The sequence below is a fragment of the Oncorhynchus nerka genome, linkage group LG13, assembly GCF_034236695.1.
Source record: "Oncorhynchus nerka isolate Pitt River linkage group LG13, Oner_Uvic_2.0, whole genome shotgun sequence".
Classification (NCBI taxonomy): domain Eukaryota; kingdom Metazoa; phylum Chordata; class Actinopteri; order Salmoniformes; family Salmonidae; genus Oncorhynchus; species Oncorhynchus nerka.
In genome coordinates this window covers 30440972-30452192 of record NC_088408.1, presented here as the reverse complement: position 1 = coordinate 30452192, position 11221 = coordinate 30440972, and the positions used below count along the sequence as shown (strand labels likewise).

General features: G+C 44.2%; 1 protein-coding gene across 1 annotated transcript in view; it reads left to right on the top strand.

Moving 5' to 3' along the window:
• Positions 1-2124: 2124 nt before the first annotated feature.
• The window catches only part of LOC115139335 (estrogen-related receptor gamma-like), a 48135-nt gene continuing 39038 nt past the window's right edge, over positions 2125-11221 (top strand). The window contains exon 1 of the mRNA XM_029676586.2: positions 2125-2255. The gene's annotated coding sequence lies outside the window, so the exon portion shown is untranslated. The remainder of the gene's footprint in view (positions 2256-11221) is intronic.

The following is an 11221-nucleotide window of genomic DNA, read 5'->3' as shown; positions in this document are numbered from 1 at the left end:
TTGGACTGTGTGTACTACACACTAAAAGGCTCAGTTTCACAAGAATACAATTTCTCTTCTATCAACGTTCCATTTTCTGTAAGTATGGCAGAGCCAAATGGTTGTGTGATGTTGCACAGGATGACAACAAATATATTTCAGGTTAAAATAATTGTAAGCATCAAAATCACTCATGGATGTTCATGTGGTTGAAGTTATATTTTCTTTTAAATATTTTTTGCAATGCCACATTACATTGGCATTATTCCAAGGTAACTATAGTGGTATAACCTATGTAGCTAGTACTTACTCTGGTTAGTACAAAAAGGTGATGGCTGAAGTGGTAGCTAAGTAGTGCATGGTAATTAAATGTATACTACTTGTAGTTGCATTACATTAGTGTTATACCAGAGTAACTGGCAAATTTTAAAACAAAAAAAATAGTTTAAATGTAATATATATTACATTTAAACTATCAAATGCTTTCTTTGGAATATTGGTCAGTTATGTTGGAATGTGTAGATGGTATGCCTGAGGGAAGAGTGTGCTAAATTATTCAGGAAATTAATCATGGTATGGTTGTAAAGTAGAATGTTCAATCCCTGAAGATTCCAGAATAGTGTCTATTTTATTAAAAAGAAGCCAAACAAAAGTCAAAAGTAATCACGCTGTACTTGCTTGGTATGCATCACATGGAAATGCCTCCTTTCCAATAATGATTCACAGTGATTGTGTCCAAAATCTGGCTTGCCCAATACTTAGTTAAATTGCATACTGTGTACTAATCGTACTACATCTGGTATTCCAAGTCGGGGTCGTGACCCCAATGCAATGGAGTCGCCAGATTTTCTTTGGGTTGAAGGGGCACAAGAAATGATTGTATGACAATGTATAATGTATAACGTTTTTGAGTAAATGTATTTATTGGTTCCTATTCATTTTGATGAGAAAGCTGGAAATGTAAAGAGTTGAAGGTTGTTTGTTGATGTAAAAATCGAAATGTACAGATTTTAAGGTTGTTTCGTTAGATTTGGGGTGGGAGGAGGTTTGCCAGAAATGCTGGAGAAAATAATGGTATCCCCGCTGAAAGAGTTTGAATACCACTTTACTATATAGTATTTAGAACGTACTGTTTATTAAAAACGAATGCAGTAAGCAACATATCAGCTGTACTCGTCTCATCCTACTGAGAATGTGTCATCTAATGCGCAATTACGTTGATTCCCGCCGTTTGGTCATTTTAATACAGCGCGTCCTCAGCTGATTATCAGCTGTTTTGTTGTCTAGCAAGACGATTCTCTTCCTCATGTGCAGCAAATTCTACTAGATGAAAAGACTAAATGAGTATGACATCATGGCATTTAAAGCATACTAAAGAAATACAAAATCACACACTATAAAACCTTTTTAAAATGTGCATACCCAAAATGCCTACTATTTTGAACTATTACAGGTATTCGGACACAGGCAATGACGTTTTATAAAGCGAAAGGCGCTACTTTACAGTCCTGTAGTTATTTTAGTCTCTTCCATTTACCTGGTAAATACCAACTGAAATAGGATTGCAAAATAAAGTGTTGCCAATGTAATGTGTGAAATAATCCCCTTGTATTATGAGCAGATATGAGATCAATTTATCTTACCATGGTCTGGTCTTTAACAATTATTAGCAGAACTGTGCAAACTGTTTTACATGTCAGTTCAATCAGGAAGGAACAAAGTAAAAAGAGAGACAGCCTATACTCTGAAACAATAAACACTGTTTAGAAGTAATATTCATGTTTGTTATTGTTTATATGGTTTACACAAACCTCAAGTAAAAAAAGAAAAAGTCCCTCAGAAAACATCAAAATACCAGTTTTCCAAAAACAGCTTCATAAATTGCATATCTTTATTGACATCTACACTTGCATCAAACACATGCTGACACAGAACCTCACTGAAACGTGATGCCATTGCCTCTCTCTTTCCCTCCCTCTCTCCCCCTCTCTGCAAGGCTGCTATAGCAATTCCCGTGTCTATGGGAATGCAGGAGAGCTGTGTCCTCTACTTCCTCTCTATCCTCTCCCCCTATCACACACACTCAGGACTCCCCTGTGAGTGGGGTAAGTGAACTCTGTGCTGCCTGGTCCGGAGTAGAGGAGAGAAAGGTCTGTGCTGCTGCTGCATCGCTGAGCCACAGAGAGGAGAGGAAGGAAGAGCTGGGTAGAGCTGAGGCATTTGTCCTTGAGACTGACTGACTGCAGCTGGCTGCAGTACTCTGGAGGAACCAGTGAGTAAGTACTGAGCAGGTGCAGGGGCTGGATGGGTTTTTAGGACATGGAGGGGTTGTTGTGGGATATTTAGACTGGGGGCATTTAGAGGGTATTTGGATGTATGTATCTACAGTGGGGTATTTTGACCAAGGCAATTGGCTAGAGGGCATTTGGGCTCGATTTAAATGTGTGTGTGTGTGTGTGTTACCTTTGTCCAGGTGGTAGAGATCTGTCCTGTACTCCGGTATACCCACCGTACTGTTTTTGTATCAGCTTTCTGCTCTCCTCTCTCAAAACAGTGTGTCGCTACACATTTTGTTTTGAGAATAGCTATTAGAACATTCCTCAATCTTCTGCCTGCATTCTAAGGTCATGTTTGTCAGTGATATAATTTTTCCAATACATTTTTATTATTTTTCCCATCTCGCAAAGTAAACATTTCTTTACAGAGCTTTACTCCCTCCCTCCCTCCCTCCCTCCCTCCCTCCCTCCCTACTTCCCCCCTCTCTCTAGTGTTGACAGATCGATAGTTATACATCTATAATTGGAAGCCATCAGTTATGGCGGTCCTCCAAAGCCAGTCATTATCGTGTGTAATCTTGCAGAAAATTACATTTGGATTGGTGTTCCTGGCGTAGCTGAGACTCACTGGTCTGTGTTAGCCTGGCTAACTGGCTTCTGCTCAATCTATCCACCTTTATATGAGAGTTAGAGAGAGAGGGGGAGAGGTAGAGGGAGGGCGGAGGGGAGGGAGGGGGAGGTAGAGGGAGGAGGGGAGTGAGAGGGAGGAGGGGAGGGAGGTAGGGGAGGGAGGGGGAGGTAGAGGGAGGATGGGAGTGAGAGGGAGGAGGGGAGGGAGGGGGAGAGGTAGGGGAGGAGGGGAGGGAGGGAGGGAGAGGTAGAGGTCATAGAGATGGAGAGGGACAGGTATGTGAGACGGAGGAGGGACAGGAGAGGAGATAAAAGACAGATGGAGAGTTATTGGAGAGTGAGGAGGCAGAGAGAGAACATGGGATAGAGAGAAAGAGAATGAGGGAAAGAAAGTGGAAAAAACAGAAGGAGAATGGGGCTCCTATACACCAGTATTACACCAGCCAGACAGTTAGCTTTAGAGAGAGACCTTAACTGGGGGTGAGGAACAGAAGCGAGGTGGGAGGACATCCAGTGGAACAGCCACTTAGTGCAAATTGGCTTTATCCTATCCTACACCAGTATTACACCAGCCAGACAGTTAGCTTTATCACCTGTGGAGAGAGACCTTAACTGTGGGGTGATAGGTCAGGTAATCTGACCTTTAGTGTGTGTGTGTGTGCACGTGCAGTGGTGTAGTGGAGGGTAAACACAAGTAAACAGAGTTTACCCACTTTTGGCTCAACAGTTTACCCAACTTTTCTGTGAACCACTACATCACTGTGTGTGTGTGTCAAAATCAAATCCAATTTTATTTGTCACATACACATGGTTAGCAGATGTTAATGCGAGTGTAGTGAAATGCTTGTGCTTCTAGTTCCGACAATGCAGTAATAACCAACGAGTAATCTAACCTAACAATTTCACAACAACTGCCTTATACACACACACAAGTGTAAAGGGATGAAGAATATGTACAGAAAGATATATTACTGCTATTACCAGCCTGTTCAACCTCTCTTTCATATCGTCTGAGATCCCCAAGGATTGGAAAGCTGCCGCAGTCATCCCCCTCTTCAAAGGGGGAGACACCCTGGACCCAAACTGCTATAGACCTATATCCATCCTGCCCTGCCTATCTAAGGTCTTCGAAAGCCAAGTCAACAAACAGGTCACTGACCATCTCGAATCCCACCGTACCTTCTCCGCTGTGCAATCTGGTTTCCGAGCCGGTCACGGGTGCACCTCAGCCACGCTCAAGGTACTAAACGATATCATAACCGCTATCGATAAAAGACAGTACTGTGCAGCCGTCTTCATCGACCTCGCCAAGGCTTTCGACTCTGTCAATCACCATATTCTTATCGGCAGACTCAATAGCCTCGGTTTCTCGGATGACTGCCTTGCCTGGTTCACCAATTACTTTGCAGACAGAGTTCAGTGTGTCAAATCGGAGGGCATGCTGTCCGGACCTCTGGCAGTCTCTATGGGGGTGCCACAGGGTTCAATTCTCGGGCCGACTCTTTTCTCTGTATATATCAATGATGTTGCTCTTGCTGCGGGCGATTCCCTGATCCACCTCTACGCAGACGACACCATTCTATATACTTTCGGCCCGTCATTGGACACTGTGCTATCTAACCTCCAAACAAGCTTCAATGCCATACAGCACTCCTTCCGTGGCCTCCAACTGCTCTTAAACGCGAGTAAAACCAAATGCATGCTTTTCAACCGATCGCTGCCTGCACCCGCATGCCCGACTAGCATCACCACCCTGGATGGTTCCGACCTTGAATATGTGGACATCTATAAGTACCTAGGTGTCTGGCTAGACTGCAAACTCTCCTTCCAGACTCACATCAAACATCTCCAATCGAAAATCAAATCAAGAGTCGGCTTTCTATTCCGCAACAAAGCCTCCTTCACTCACGCCGCCAAGCTTACCCTAGTAAAACTGACTATCCTACCGATCCTCGATTTCGGCGATGTCATCTACAAAATGGCTTCCAACACTCTACTCAGCAAATTGGATGCAGTCTATCATAGTGCCATCCGTTTTGTCACCAAAGCACCTTATACCACCCACCACTGCGACTTGTATGCTCTAGTCGGCTGGCCCTCGCTACATATTCGTCGCCAGACCCACTGGCTCCAGGTCATCTACAAGTCCATGCTAGGTAAAGCTCCGCCTTATCTTAGTTCACTGGTCACGATGGCAACACCCATCCGTAGCACACGCTCCAGCAGGTGTATCTCACTGATCATCCCTAAAGCCAACACCTCATTCGGCCGCCTTTCGTTCCAGTACTCTGCTGCCTGTGACTGGAATGAACTGCAAAAATCGCTGAAGTTGGAGACTTTTATCTCCCTCACCAACTTCAAACATCAGCTATCCGAGCAGCTAACCGATCGCTGCAGCTGTACATAGTCTATTGGTAAATAGCCCACCCATTTTCACCTACCTCATCCCCATACTGTTTTTTTTATTTTATTTATTTATTTACTTTTCTGCTCTTTTGCACACCAATATCTCTACCTGTACATGACCATCTGATCATTTATCACCCCAGTGTTAATCTGCAAAATTGTATTATTCGCCTACCTCCTCATGCCTTTTGCACACATTGTATATAGACTGCCCATTTTTTTTCTACTGTGTTATTGACTTGTTTATTGTTTACTCCATGTGTAACTCTGTGTTGTCTGTTCACACTGCTATGCTTTATCTTGGCCAGGTCGCAGTTGCAAATGAGAACTTGTTCTCAACTAGCCTACCTGGTTAAATAAAGGTGAAATAAATAAAAAAATAAAAATAAATAAAAAATATGAATGAGTGATGGTACAGAACGGCATAGGCAAGATGCAGTAGATGGTATTGAGTACAGTATATACATATGAGATGAGTAATGTAGGGTATGTAAACATTATATTAAGTGGCATTGTTTAAAGTGGCTAGTGATACATTTTTTACATAAATGTTTCCAATATTAAAGTGGCTGGAGTTGAGTCAGTATGTTGGCAGCAGCCACTCAATGTTAGTGGTGGTTGTTTAACAGTCTGATGGTTTTGAGATATATCTGTTTTTCAGTCTCTCAGTCCCTGCTTTGATGCACCTGTACTGACCTCGCCTTCTGGATGATAGCGGGGTGAACAGGCAGTGGCTCGGGTGGTTGTTATCCTTGATGATCTTTTTGGCCTTCCTGTGACTTCGGGTGGTGTAGGTGTCCTGGAGGGCAGGTAGTTTGCCCCCGGTGATGCGTTGTACAGATCTCACTACCCTCTGGAGAGCCTTATGGTTGTGGGTGGAGCAGTTGCCATACCAGGCGGTGATACAGCCCGACAGGATGCTCTCGATTGTGCATCTGTAAAAGTTTGTCAGTGCTTTTGGTGACAAGCCGAATTTCTTCAGCCTCCTGAGGTTGAAGAGGCGCTGCTGCGCCTTCTTCACCATGCTGTCTGTGTGGGTGGACCAATTCAGTTTGATGTGTACGCAGAGGAACTTAAAACCCACTACCCACTCCACTACTGTCCCGTCGATGTGGATAGGTGGGTGCTCCCTCTGCTGTATCCTGAAGTCCACGATCATCTCCTTTGTTTTCTTGACATTATTTTCCAGACACCACACTCCGAGGGCCCTCACCTCCTCCCTGTAGGCTGTCTCGTCGTTGTTGGTAATCAAGCCTACCACTGTAGTGTTGTCTGCAAACTTGTTGATTGAGTTGGAGGCGTGCATGGCCACGCAGTCGTGGGTGAACAGGGAGTACAGGAGAGGGCTCAGAACGCACCCTTGTGGGGCCCCAGTGTTGAGGATCAGCTGGGTGGAGATGTTGTTACCTACAACATCAGTTTGGAGGGTACTATGGTGTTAAATGCTGAGCTGTGGTCGATGAACAGCATTCTCACATATGTATTCCTCTTGTCCAGATGGGTTAGGGCAGTGTGCAGTGTGGTTGCGATCGCGTCGTCTGTGGACCTATTGGGGCGGAAAGCAAATTGGAGTGGGTCTAGGGTGTCAGGTAGGGTGGAGGTGATATGGTCCTTGACTTGTCTCTCAAAGCACTTCATGATGACGGAAGTGAGTGCTACGGGGCGGTAGTAATTTAGCTCAGTTACCTTAGCTTTCTTGGGAACAGGAACAATGGTGGCCCTCTTGAAGCATGTGGGAACAGCAGACTGGGATAAGGATTGATTGAATATGTCCTAAAACACACCAGCCAGCTGGTCTGCGCATGCTCTTATGACGTGGCTGGGGATGCCGTCTGGGCCTGCAGCCTTGCTAGGTTTAAAACGTTTAAATGTTTTACTCACGTCGGCTGCAGTGAAGGAGAGTCCGCAGGTTTTGGTAGAGGGCCGTGTCAGTGGCACTGTATTGTCCTCAAATCGAGCAAAGAAGTTGTTTAGTCTGTCTGGGAGCAAGACATCCTGGTCCGCGACGGGGCTGGTTTTCGTTTTGTAATCCGTGATTGACTGTAGACCCTGCCACATACCTCTTGTGTCTGAGCCGTTGAATTGCGACTCTACTTTGTCTCTATACTGACGCTTAGCTTGTTTGATTGCCTTGCGGAGGGAATTGCTACACTGTTTGTATTCGGTCATGTTTCCAGTCACCTTGCCCTGGTTAAAAGCAGTGGTTCGCGCGAATGCTGCCATCAATCCATGGTTTCTGGTTTGGGAATGTTTTAATAGTTGCTGTGGGTATGACATTGCTGATGCACTTGCTAATAAACTCACTCACCGAATCAGCGTATTCATCAATGTTGTTTTTTTATGCAATGCGGAACATATCCCAATCCACGTGATCGAAGCAATCTTGAAGCGTGGAATCAGATTGGTCGGACCAGCGTTGAACAGACCTGAGCATGGGAGCATCCTGTTTTAGTCTATGTCTATAGGCAGGGAGCAACAAAATGGAGTCGTGCTCAGCTTTTCCGAAAGGAGGGCAGAGGAGGACGTTATATGCGTCGCGGAAGTTAGAATAACAATGATCCAGGGTTTTACCAGCCCTGGTAGCAAAATCGATATGCTGATAGAATTTAGGGAGTCTTGTTTTCAGATTGGCCTTGTTAAAATCCCCAGCTACAATGAATGCATCCTCGGGATATGTGGTTTCCAGTTTACGTAGAGTCAAATAAAGTTTGTTCAGGGCCATCGATGTGTCTGCTTGGGGGAATATATGCGGATGTGATTATAATCAAAAATAATTCTCTTGGTAGATAATGCGGTCAACATTTGATTGTGAGGAATTCTAAGTCAGGTGAACAGAAGGACTTGAGTTCCTGTATGTTGTTATGATCACACCACATTTCGTTAATCATAAGGCATACCCCCCCGCCCCTCTTCTTACCAGAAATATGCTTGTTTCTGTCGGCGCGATGCGTGAAAAAAACAGCTGGCTGTATCGACTCCAATAGCGTGTCTCGAGTGAGCCATGTTTCCATGAAGCAAAGAACGTTACAGTCTCTTATGTCTCTCTGGAATGCTACCCTTGCTCGGATTTCATCAACCTTGTTGTCAAGAGACTGGACATTGGCAAGTAGTATGCTCAGGAGCAGTGCGTGATGTGCCCGTCTCCGGAGCCTGACCAAAAGACAGCTTCGTCTTGCCCCTTTTACTGCGTCGTTGTTTTGGTTCGCTGGCTGGGATCCGATCCATTGTCCTGGGTGGTGGGCAAAACACAGGATCCGCTTCGGGAAAGTTATATTCCTGGTCGTAATAATGTTGAGTTGACGTTGCTCTTATATGCAGTAGTTCCTCCCGACTGTATGTAATAAAACCTAAGAGTGTGTGTGTGTGTGTGTGTGTGTGGTTCCTGTGTGTGTGTGAAAGGTTCCTGTTGTCACCAGGTGCCTGAATCAGAGACATCCTGCTGAGAGGGTCAGGTGCTGACTAAAAGTATTCCACGTGTGTAAACACTACCCTGGCAGCTTCACACCTGAGATGGGCCCTGTGATCGGCTTGGGACACAAGTGTGTATGCCAGAGAAGAGGAAGAGATAAGGAAGAAAAGCGAGATAAGGTGTGGGGAGCTATGGGAACCTTGGGAATCTTCTCCCTCCCTCTTTTTTCTCTATATCTCTGTTTATTATTTTTGAGTAGAGAGGTGAACAGAACAAAACAGAGAGATACAAAGAGAAAGAGAGAAAGGGAAGAATCAGGAAGGAGAGAGACAGGAAGGAGTGAGAGAAAGGCAGACAGAGATAAAGAGCAAGAAGTGAACTTGTCAATCCTAAACTCCTTGCTAAGAGGACATTGTTTCTGTAATCTTCTCCAGTGGGTAAAGTCTGGTTACATAACCACCTGAAAATACAGGTGGGTGGCTTACCTGCCAAACACACTGACAGAGAGAAGGAGAGGGAGGAAGAGAGGGAGAGGTGAAAGCTTCAGATCAGTGATTACTCCAATGGAAAGAGTAACAAAGTTTTTAAGATGGCTTTTTAGGACTCCACTAGGGGGCAATCAAGACAAAAATACACTGAACAAAAATATAAACAACACAACATGCAACAATTTCAAAGATTTTACTGAGTTACAGTTCATATAAGGAAATCAGTAAATTAAGCCCAAGTCTATGGATTTCACATGACTAGGAATACAGATATGCATCCTGTTGATCACAGATACAGTGGGGCAAAAAAAGTATTTAGTCAGACACCAATTGTGCAAGTTCTCCCACTTAAAAAGATGAGAGGCCTGTAATTTTCATCATAGGTACACTTCAACTATGACAGACAAAATGAGAAAAAGAAAATCACACTAGGATTTTTAATGAATTTATTTGCAAATTATGGTGGAAAATAAGTATTTGGTCACCTACAAACAAGCAAGATTTCTGGCTCTCACAGACCTGTAACTTCTTCTTTAAGAGGCTCCTCTGTCCTCCACCCGTTACCTGTATTAAAGGCACCTGTTTGAACTTGTTATCAGTATAAAAGACACCTGTCCACAACCTCAAACAGTCACACTCCAAACTCCACTATGGCCAAGACCAAATAGCTGTCAAAGGACACCAGAAACGAAATTGTAGACCTGCACCAGGCTGGGAAGACTGAATCTGCAATAGGTAAGCAGCTTGGTTTGAAGAAATCAACTGTGGGAGCAATTATTAGGAAATGGAAGACATACAATACCACTGATAATCTCCCTCAATCTGGGGCTCCACACAAGATCTCACCCCGTGGGGTCAAAATAATCACAAGAACGGTGAGCAAAAATCGCAGAACCACACGGGGGGACCTAGTGAATGACCTGCAGAGAGCTGGGACCAAAGAAACAAAGCCTACCATCAGTAACACATGCCGCCAGGGACTCAAATCCTGCAGTGCCAGACGTGTCCCCCTGCTTAAGTCAGTACATATCCAGGCCCGTCTGAAGTTTGCTAGAGAGCATTTGGATGATCCAGAAGAAGATTGGGAGAATGTCATATGGACAGATGAAACCAAAATATAACTTTTTGGTAAAAACTCAACTTGTCGTGTTTGGAGGACAAAGAATGCTGAGTTGCATCCAAAGAACACCATACCTACTGTGAAGCATGGGGGTGGAAACATCATGCTTTGGGGCTGTTTTTCTGCAAAGGGACCAGGACGATTGATCCGTGTAAAGGAAAGAATGAATGGGGCCATGTATTGTGAGATTTTGAGTGAAAACCTCCTTCCATCAGCAAGGGCATTGAAGATGAAACCTGGCTGGGTCTTTCAGCATGACAATGATCCCAAACACACCGCCTGGGCAACGAAGGAGTGGCTTCGTAAGAAGCATTTCAAGGTCCTGGAGTGGCCTAGCCAGTCTCCAGATCTCAACCCCATAGAACATCTTTGGAGGGAGTTGAAAGTCCATGTTGCCCAGCAACAGCCCCAAAACATCACTGCTCTAGAGGAGATCTGCATGGAGGAATGGGCCAAAATACCAGCAACAGTGTGTGAAAACCTTGTGAAGACTTACAGAAAACATTTGACCTCTGTCATTGCCAACAAAGGGTATAAAACAAAGTATTGAGTTAAACTTTTGTTTTTGACCAAATACTTATTTTCCACCATAATTTGCAAATCAATTCATAAAACATCCTACAATGTGATTTTCAGGATTTGTTTTCTCATTTTGTCTGTCATAGTTGAAGTGTACCTATGATGAAAATTACAGGCCTCTCTCATCTTTTTAAGTGGGAGAACTTGCATAATTGGTGCTTGACTAAATACTTTTCCCCCCCACTGTACCATTAAAAATCAGAAAACCAGTCAGTATCTGGTGTGACCCCCATTTGCCTCATGCAGCGTGACACATTTCCTTCGCATAGAGTTGATCGGGCTGTTGATTGTGGCATGTGGAATGATGTCCCACTCCTCTTCAATTGCTGTGCAA